Source organism: Daphnia pulex, chromosome 7 (genome assembly GCF_021134715.1).
Source record: "Daphnia pulex isolate KAP4 chromosome 7, ASM2113471v1".
NCBI classification, from domain to species: Eukaryota; Metazoa; Arthropoda; class Branchiopoda; order Diplostraca; family Daphniidae; genus Daphnia; species Daphnia pulex.
In genome coordinates this window covers 4,506,773-4,517,568 of record NC_060023.1, presented here as the reverse complement: position 1 = coordinate 4,517,568, position 10,796 = coordinate 4,506,773, and the positions used below count along the sequence as shown (strand labels likewise).

The window sequence follows — 10,796 nt, the reverse complement described above, 5'->3', positions numbered from 1 at the left end:
TTTTTAAGCAGATATCAGCTTTTTTTTTCAAGCTAGGGCGTTTTCTTATCTTGCTTGAAAAAATTAACCTGAAAACCAGCTTGAATTTCCCCCCTTAATATTTTTCCTAACTGTAAGCTAATTCCACTATGGAAATTTTAATCTAGGGTTTCGCTCCACTTTTTTTAGCAGATATTCAGCTTTTATTTTCCAAGCTAGGTTGTTTTCTGATCTGGCTTGAAATTATTAACCTTTAAATCAGCTCGAATTTTTTCCCCTTAACATATTTCCTAACTAATTCAGCTAATTGTAGTATTGAATTTTTAATCTAGGGTTTCACTTAATTTGATCGAAATAAATCATGATATTAAAAAAAGGTTAAACAAATGCGGCAAGTGGGGTGGTCAGGCACAGACACAAAATAATTAGGCCTACAGATTTTTTTTTATTTACAACCTAAAAACCTACGCATAGTAGGTACGTATAATAGGTATGGGCAAAAGACGAAATTTAGAAAATATTTTTTTACATTACAAATGGTTTGTTTTTATATAAGTTTTTTATTAGTGAAATTAGAAGTCTATGTGAAGAATTAGGCCTATCGACACAATTATAGCAGCATCAAATATTTTTTTCCCTATAATATATCAAAAGATACCAGATCGGGACAACCAGCAGCAGTAAGTAAGTAGAAGCAGCAAAAAACTCAAAATCAGTAAATGGATGGGTGACCCTGCTAACAATGGGAATGCGCGCGGAAAGATCTTTTTCTTCATTAGGTAAGGCAGTGAGAAAATTTCAAGTTGCCTTCAATCTAAGATTTATAGCTAGAAAAACGAGTAACCTGAGCCCCGGTCAAATCCGGGGAACTTTTGTCTAGCGTAAAGTCGGACTCTTTTGCAATTCACTTTCCTGTAGCACGATCTACCCGTAATAGATTTTATCGTGGGAAATCTGCCCAGTGACTACCTTACTTGAAGATCATCACGGCGATGCTATAGACATCTGGTGGTGATGCTGGTTGTTGCGTCATCAAAGATTGCGTCATAACGGCGACGACATCTGGTGTCGGGCATGTTTGGGCATGTTCCATTTTGGGGGAGGAGCCTGTGTTGACACAGACACAGGCTCCTCCCCAAAAAGCTTGTTCTTTTATTATATATATATAGATAATAGCTAAATCTACTCTAAAATTCCCAAAATGGAATTTAAAAATTTTGACCTGAAAATTTCTAGCTAAAACCGCCTAACTTCGTAGCTAATTCTAGTACAGAATTAGCTAAAAGTTTCGTACGGGAGGCGTCTTTCTGGGTGGTTTTAAGAGGACCAAACTGGGAAACATGTCCGTTATTTCGGGGCTTAAATACGGCCAAAGCCGGTTTTTTAAACTTTAAACAAAATTAATCAAATTTTTGTTTAAATTTAGCCTAAAACATGCTAACATTTCTTTTTTTATTATTTAAAAATAAATTTATGGTTAAATCACTTAAATTGTAATTTCTGAAGCCGAATTTCAAATATAATAGTTTTCTTCGCTCTGCGGTTTAAACGCATTAATTTCTCACATTCGAATTACTGGTCCGACACTCTACCCACTCACCCATAACCTGTTATAATTGAATAGAAGTTTGAAAACAGGATTGTTAAGATAGCATTTGGACTTAGAGTTTTCGCGGATTTCGTGTCTTTGTGTCATTGTTCACAAACACAAAACACAAAAACGAGACCAGTTTTAGACTGCTTTGGGCCAAACGATTTGTGCCCATAAAAAACCAATTTGGGACCACACGAATTGGAAGGACAAAAGCCGTTTTTTTCCATACTTTTTTTCCCGGCACGACAGGGGCGTCAGACGGAACCCTTTAATTTTTAAGCGTTTCAATTTTCTTTTTCATTTCATTTCAAGACGGATAAAAACCGTCTTTTTTCCGGATTGTTTGTACGGTACAGAAGGGACGGTTTTTATACCGCTTAAAAACCAGGGATGTTGTCTGGGAGATTTTCAATAAATATTTTCTCTTTTAAATTCATCTTATTTTTCTTTGTCTTGATAGGTTATGGTGATTGGACATCGAAAAATTGTCAATCATTTGCGTAGTTGCAACGGTGACAACCCAGTTTTGCGCAATAATTTTATCAAGATTTATGGACTCAAGCTTGTCAGCAATGGCTCTTTGCCAATAGCTGCTCTTTGCGAGGACAGTTGGATAGAAATTTTTCCCATGTAGTAATTCCCATTTTAAATTCTTCAACTTAGAAGCTCACATAAACTGTAACGTATACGATAATACAAATCTACAACTACAATGCCATTTATTTCGAATTTCTCATATTCTCGGTAATTCATAAATGATAACCATTAAAAGGTTTTCTTTCATAAAACAATCGTGATTCATGTTCTCCACTTGTTATTTTAATAATAAATATGTTTTTGTTGTGACACTGAAACATTCCTTATCATTTGCGTAGTTGTTCTCCACTTTTTAGTAAAAAAAAATAAAATAAAAAATCCTTTTTTAGCGTAGTACTTATTTTCCGTCTTTTTTTACTTAAAAAAATAAACATTTTTTAGCGTAGTACTTAATTTTCCGTCTGTACATCTTCGAATTATTCTTGAATTTTCTCACCTTACATCATTTTCCTTAGTAGCATTTTTTTCATAATCCTGTTTATTCTTTTAACTCTACCTCTTAACATCACTAACTATTTTAGCGCGAAACGGGAGACGGTTAAGCAACCCTTTTACCTGACGCAAAATGAATAGAGAATAAGGCTGATAGACAAATTCTATTAATTGCCACTATTCTGTCACACCACCGTTTAATTCTAGAACTCTTGCTAATCAAGCGTTCGTAAATTTCATTTTGCGTTCCGTAAAAGGGTTGCTTAACCGTCTCCCGTTTCGCGGTAAAATAGTTAGTGATGTTAAAAGGTAGAGTTAAGAAAATAGGGGGGTAGAGGGGTTTGGGTTAACAAGGAAAAATGCGCACAAATAACAACCCCTTTCTCTTGTAATAGGCTCACACTACCCGCCAATACAGAGTAAAAAGGCGCATATTTGAGCACAAGGTATACAAACTTTCAGCCACGACTGTAGATCGTGAAGATCCCGAATTGCAAATGGCTATGAAAATGTTCAATCACAGATCCTTTGAAGATGAACAAGAAGAAGAAGATGTTTACGAAGCCAATCTAGCATCCAGTCGTTCCCGGTCTTCAGCGGAACTTATCGTTAAAAGTCATTCACCATCATTACTTAAACGTCCTTCTACGTCTTTAGGCATCACAACTGTTAGTTTGTTGTCAAACAAACCGCAAGAAAATTCCCCTGCTTGTAGTTTACGTGAGACAGTTAATCGTTCTAAACGTCAACTATGCGAAACATCTGATATGTCATCATCAATACGTCTTCTTCGTGATAGGTTGGACGTTCTTAATTCCGTCATATTAGGACGTAGACTAAGGGATGACCCCCTGAGAGACGATGATATACCCAAATAAGATCAATTCGATATCATGTATGGAAAGACTAAAGATTTAATCTAATACACAACAACATGTCTAATACGTAAATTAAGTGTTATTCTTTGTCGCTTTGCGAATCCTTCATACTTATAATATGAAATAGAGAATACCTTCGATATAGAAAATAGAAGCTTTATCGAATCTAAATACTTTGTAAATTTGATTATCGTCAAATAGATAAAAAATGTCAGCACGTTGATGATAAAACGGAACCATTCTCCTTCTCACTTCTATTCGTTTTTCATACAATTCATCCTCATTCGCATCACTGTCATTGTCACTATTTAAGACTTCGTTAAAAACATCAAGGTAAAGTTCTAACTCATCGATGTTATTCATGTTCTATTCTCACTAGACCACTTAATAATGAAAACAATGACACGGGAAATACTAAAATTAGGACAACAATAGCTGTAAGCATTAGCTTAAGAACGGAATTTTAAGAAAATAATCTCTGTGATCCAAGAAATAGTTGGCTTACAAAAAAAGCTAACTTAAGACTAAAAAGACAAGTTCAAAAAAAAATCTTAAAAAAAGGTGAGTTGAGAAAAGCTTAAATACGGTTTTAGGAAAATCCAAGCATAAATTGGATTTTTAAGCCAAAACAGTAAGATAAGAAAAAATTCCGCGCTTAAGTCAAGGCTAGAATATGGCCCCAGTTTCCATAAGTTGATGAGAATTTCTTTCAAACTTTCAAAAGTCAGGCTGATACGTAGAAATATTTCTAGTGAGCTGATTATCGAATTCAATAAACACATCAAAGAAAAAATTTAACTGAATAAACCCAATAATAGTTCATTCCCAATATTAGGTTCAACTTAATAGGGGCATCCGGGGTTGTACCAGGGACATTTCGATCTGCAGACGAATGCTCTTCCACTGAGCTACACCCCCGATATTTTTACATTTTACCGCGTATTTGTATTATTCCTCCATTTTAATTAAGAGTTTCTGACTCTGAAATATCGATTGATATTTTTTAAAAATTAGATTTCTTTTCTCTGATATTTCACGAAACGAAATGTCGGTAATTGATGCCTATTTTATCATCGTGTGGCTTTCAGGTCAAGTCAGCTATATCCTTATTATATATTTGGGGGACATAAACATGTTATGGTGATTTTGGCGAAATAAATTTTTTGCCATCTTTATAAAATTGACGTTTCCATAGTGTAGTGGTTATCACGTCGGCTTTACACGCTGAAGGTCCTCAGTTCGATCCTGGGTGGAATCAATTCTACAACTTTAATCCGAGTATGGAATTGTATTCCTATTTTACTTTCTCGATAATAGCCAATATCTGGACTTGTGTACTGCTATGTAAAATGTGCAATGGAAGAAGAGCGGTAGGAATCTTACACGCTAACTAGCTAGTCTGTACACTTAAAAGGGTGCCACTACCAAGTTGTATTTGTTTGGCTATCCGTCTGGTGTCATCCCAACGAAAAGCAGTCAAAACTGGCGCTTTTTTAACGCAACAATAACCACTGAAGTTTTGACTTGATTACTGCAAAATGGTAATGTTACATCACTAGAGATAATTTTACAACTATGCAGTCTATCATCCTAGCACTCATTACATACAAAGTAAAAAGATAAAATATAGGAATATCACTTATGTGTATCTTAGCAGTAAATCCTCATAACCACCGATGTAGTTATCACCATAGTGCGAGCGATAATCCAAGTGCATTTTACCATGACATATTAGATAGTATTGGATTACAACGTTGATTTGTATGAGCCTGGCTAGCTCAGTCGGAACAGCATGAGACTCTTAAGTATTAATTGCAATTGTACACACGACCGGGGTTTTACCTTTTTCGCTGAGATAATCGTACCTGGCAGGTTCTTTCTATATTGTGCGCAAATCTACTACTGATACAGTGATAATTCTATTGTGTGATTATTGTTTTGTCACTATATATTTGATGTAAATCTTTAAATAAATGATACAAAAGTTTCCATATAAACAGGTAAGCATGCAGAAAACCGCAAGTTATTTCATTTAAAAACATCTCAATGATGAAAATCCGTTTTATAAGGGGGCACCCAGGTTTAAACTGGGAATATTTCGATCTGCAGTCGAATGCTCTACCACTGAGCTATACCCCCATAAATGTTTGTATGAGTTTACCTTCGACATTCTGGATTATAAGGTATTAATTTTGCGAAAAAACCTTATCTTTTAATTTTTGTTTCACACAGGATGCGCAAACAAAGAATCATTTGGTTAATAATTGAGTTTCTATTGAACAGGAGGCCACGTCAGATATTTCAGTTATTTGAGTGAAGAAACTGTGTGTTATTAAATAATACTTCTTGAACAGCTTTAACGCAGATCAGTTTCCATAAGCTGATGAGAATTTCTTTCAAACTTTCAAAAGTCAGGCTGATACGTAGAAATATTTTTAGTGAGCTGATTTTCAAATTCAATAAACACAACAATGAAACAATTTAACTGAATAAACCCAATAATAGTTCATTCCCTGTATTAGATTCAACTTAATAGGGGGCATCCGGGGTTGAACCGGGGACATTTCGATCGGCAGTCGAGCTATACCCCCGATATTTTTACATTTTACCGCGTATTTGTATTATTCCTCCATTTTAATTAAGAGTTTCTGACTCTGAAATATCGATTGATATTTTTTAAAAATTAGATTTCTTTTCTCTGATATTTCACGAAACGAAATGTCGATAATTTATGCCTATTTTATCATCTTGTGGCTTTTAGGTCGAGTCAGCTATATCCTTATTATATATTTGGGGGACATAAACATGTTATGGTGATCTTGGCGAAATAAATTTTTTGCCATCTTTATGAAATTGACGTTTCCATAGTGTAGTAGTTATCACGTCGGCTTTACACGCTGAAGGTCCTCAGTTCGATCCTGGGTGGAAACAATTTTACAACTTTAATCCCAGTATGGAATTTCATTTCCTTTTGTACTTTCTCGATAATAGCCAATATCTGGACTTGTGTACTGCTATGTAAAATGTGCAATGGAAGAAGAGCGGTAGGAATCTTACACGCTAACTAGCTAGTCTGTACACTTAAAAGGGTGCCACTACCAAGTTGTATTTGTTTGGCTATCCGTCTGGTGTCATCCCAACGAAAAGCAGTCAAAACTGGCGCTTTTTTAACGCAACAATAACCACTGAAGTTTTGACTTGATTACTGCAAAATGGTAATGTTACATCACTAGAGATAATTTTACAACTATGCAGTCTATCATCCTAGCACTCATTACATACAAAGTAAAAAGATAAAATATAGGAATATCACTTATGTGTATCTTAGCAGTAAATCCTCATAACCACCGATGTAGTTATCACCATAGTGCGAGCGATAATCCAAGTGCATTTTACCATGACATATTAGATAGTATTGGATTACAACGTTGATTTGTATGAGCCTGGCTAGCTCAGTCGGAACAGCATGAGACTCTTAAGTATTAATTGCAATTGTACACACGACCGGGGTTTTACATTTTTCGCTGAGATAATCGTACCTGGCAGGTTCTTTCTATATTGTGCGCAAATCTACTACTGATACAGTGATAATTCTATTGTGTGATTATTGTTTTGTCACTATATATTTGATGTAAATCTTTAAATAAATGATACAAAAGTTTCCATATAAACAGGTAAGCATGCAGAAAACCGCAAGTTATTTCATTTAAAAACATCTCAATGATGAAAATCCGTTTTATAAGGGGGCACCCAGGTTTAAACTGGGAATATTTCGATCTGCAGTCGAATGCTCTACCACTGAGCTATACCCCCATAAATGTTTGTATGAGTTTACCTTCGACATTCTGGATTATAAGGTATTAATTTTGCGAAAAAAACCTTATCTTTTAATTTTTGTTTCACACAGGATGCGCAAACAAAGAATCATTTGGTTAATAATTGAGTTTCTATTGAACAGGAGGCCACGTCAGATATTTCAGTTATTTGAGTGAAGAAACTGTGTGTTATTAAATAATACTTCTTGAACAGCTTTAACGCAGATCAGTTTCCATAAGCTGATGAGAATTTCTTTCAAACTTTCAAAAGTCAGGCTGATACGTAGAAATATTTTTAGTGAGCTGATTTTCAAATTCAATAAACACAACAATGAAACAATTTAACTGAATAAACCCAATAATAGTTCATTCCCTGTATTAGATTCAACTTAATAGGGAGCATCCAGTGTTGAACCGGGAACATTTCGATCTGCAGTCGAATGCTCTTCCACTGAGCTATACCACCGATATTTTTACATTTTACCGCGTATTTGTATTATTCCCCTATTTTAATTAAGAGTAACTGACTCTGAAATATCGATTTATCCCTGAGGTATATTTATATACGAAGGTCCTTAACAATATAGGGTGTGGGGTATAGGGGGTAGGGTAGTAGTAGATAGTAGTGAAATTCAGAGGGTTTAATGTCCATTTAGTTATCCTTTATACGTTTCTTCCCTGAATGACCAATCGTCACCAAATTTTGTACGTAATTCTGTCAAAATTTGATACATGTCGTAACGGGGTTTCATTTGTTTTCATTACTGTTTTAAAAATTTAATTTGCGTACTTGTTACCTAGCTGGTTGCCGAATCCTAGGCAGTGAATTCGCTTTTGTTTGCTTAACCTTCCAACTGCCAGTGCAGTGAGTGCTCAGCAGTGTTAACAAAAAGAAAACAAGTTTGAATCTTCCCTAGCAAGACAAGTTTTGATGATATGATATTGATATTTTGATGATATTTGATTTGATTTTTATTGTTCTTGTTCGATTTCGTCTTTATTGTTCTTATTATTGCCTCTTTTTGTTAACTGTTTTTAATAAATGATGATCTTGATTTTAATAAATTTGTTGATAAAGTAAAATTTCTATTCCCCTGGTTTTTAACAGTTAGTCATCAACCAAGAAGTTGAGGAACATTTTAAAAATGTTTGAACATACTCATTTTGAAGCTCTGGGCCATCTCTCTCTTCTTCCCTTGTCCTCTCCACAGTCATCAAGATCTTTTAGCGGTCGTGAAGAGTTACCACCGATCTTCCACTTCCATTTTCCTCCGAAAGTTTTTTAACAAGCAATCCACCACTCAACCGCACCAAATCCATGGACCCCACTTTTTTTTCCCATTCCCCTATGGGACCAAGAAATCTGAAATATTTCAGGCATATCCAGTTTTTTAGTTCGGATTCACCTGTTTTTGCAGAATTTAAATATTCCCTGCTGTTCGGGAGATATTTAATGTTAAAGTTTGAGTTTTTTCAAATTTTAACAATTTTAGGGGGTCTTTGGCATCGCTTTTTGGGTAAATGCTAACCTTTAAAAAAAAACAAATTCAACCAAAAGTTTGCTTGGCCATCCCTTAATACCAATCCAAAAGGAATTTACATTCCGAATTAGATTGACCGAGTAATTCCCAATCTAGTAAAGTGTAATTTTGACCAGTTTCCCACCAAGCCTAGTTGCCATTTTTTATTACTCTCCTTCGCGTTCCTAGCGTCCATAGCGGAATTGGAAAAAAAGTGGGGTCCATGGATTTGGTGCGGTTGAGTGTTGGATTGCTTGTTAAGTGTAATTTTTCAAAAGTTACAAATTTAAATTTCCTTAATGGCTTGATCGAGATTCGAACTCAGAACCATACCAGTGGCAGCCAGGATTGCTAACCATTAGACCAACATTTACATAAGATTTAAGGGAAAGCGTGGTCAGGTTGGTGTGTACACCAAACAATGTAACGAAAGACGAAGTAAAGCTATGGTAATATCGCTAGCGACGGTACCATCGGTATCGATTTTGGAACCGGTCGTAAAACACTTAGGTTATATGCCTGAATTAAGATTTTTTCAGCGGTGGTTTAATCTAACTGCTATAAAAGCACATCCATTTCTTTATAGTTAATATGTAACTAATAATTTTTCCAATTCCATGTTACTATAGTAATAAATGTTGCTAAAACTTAATCTAAACATGAAGTGCGACGTGGGGTGGCGGGCCGAAGCCTCCGCCACACCTAAGTCGCACCACTCATTATATTAACAGATTATTAGTCAATTAGTTATAAAGAATCAATTATGAAAGAGAATAAAGGGAAACAGAATTTTCCAAACGTTAAAGTATGTATTAATCTACCATAACCTTTATTTTCCGTCTCTTTAACGTTTAAAAAAATTACCGAAGGATATTACCGAAGGAATCTTGTATTGCAATGTGGCGTAAACTAGGTGTATTGAGAAGAGCACACAATTGTAACAATGACAGGGAAAAATATCAATAATTAATGGCAATTGTATGCTTTTCTGTTCAATTTTAGAGGATCATTGCAGGCTTAATCGACAGTGCCACAACCGAATGGCCGTCAGAAAATACCGCTGGCACGACAAAAGCCGATTTCTACCAGTAGAAGAAAAAGAACGATAAGAAAGATTATGCCCTATCGTTTTGCAAGGTACTTGTTTGATCACTGGGTATTTACACTTTTCACGAGATATGCGTAGGAATGTGGAATGCAGTTTCATTCTGTTGGCAGACCTGACAATGGTCCTTTTTATCAAAATGAAAGTGATTATAGTATGGAGTTGCGGATGATTGAACTCCAAGCTTTTCGCATGCATAGCGATCACTCTACCACTGAGTTACAACCCCTTGAAAATCGAGACTACAAGTATGTTCCTGATACTTGCTTTTTAACACTCGATTATATGCAAAACCTTGGAGCTGCGGAGGATTGAACTCCGGTCTTCTCACATGCGAAGCGAGCACTCTACCTCTGAGTTACAACCCCTTAACAATTGTTCGTTTGCTTTGAGTGACTTTTCACGATTGCGACACGTATGTAAGTAAAAAGAATAAAACTTGAAAGGAAGGTTTTGTCAAGAGTGGGGTTCGAACCCACGCCTTTCTCGAAGACCAGAATGCCAAATAACGGATTTAACAAGATTACCTATTAATCAATTATTTGATTTTGTATCTTAAGTCTGGCGCCTTAACCACTCGGCCATCTTGACATTGTTATCGCAATGACTACTTATATTGCAATGTGGCGTAAACTAGGTGTATTGAGAAGAGCACACAATTGTAACTATGACAGGGAAAAATATCAATAATTAATGGCAATTATATGCTTTTCTGTTCAATTTTAGAGGATCATGGCAGGTTTAATCGACAGTGCCACAACCGAATGGCCGTCAGAAAATACCGCTGGCACGACAAAAGCCGATTTCTACCAGTAGAAGAAAAAGAACGATAAGAAAGATTATGCCCTATCGTTTTGCAAGGTACTTGTTTGATCA

General features: G+C 35.5%; 4 non-coding genes across 4 annotated transcripts; 2 read left to right on the top strand and 2 right to left on the bottom strand.

The window, feature by feature from the left end:
- The first annotated feature begins 4,665 nt into the window (after positions 1-4,665).
- Positions 4,666-4,738, top strand: Trnav-uac. Its single transcript has one exon. It is a non-coding gene; the product is annotated as a tRNA-Val (tRNA).
- A 1,600-nt stretch (positions 4,739-6,338) lies between these two features.
- Positions 6,339-6,411, top strand: Trnav-uac. The gene has a single exon. It is a non-coding gene; the product is annotated as a tRNA-Val (tRNA).
- Positions 6,412-10,216: 3,805 nt separating this feature from the next.
- Positions 10,217-10,288, bottom strand: Trnaa-cgc. Its single transcript has one exon. It is a non-coding gene; the product is annotated as a tRNA-Ala (tRNA).
- An 86-nt stretch (positions 10,289-10,374) lies between these two features.
- Positions 10,375-10,511, bottom strand: Trnal-uaa. The gene is made up of 2 exons: positions 10,475-10,511; positions 10,375-10,419 (listed from the first exon to the last, which is right to left on the bottom strand). It is a non-coding gene; the product is annotated as a tRNA-Leu (tRNA).
- Positions 10,512-10,796: the final 285 nt, after the last annotated feature.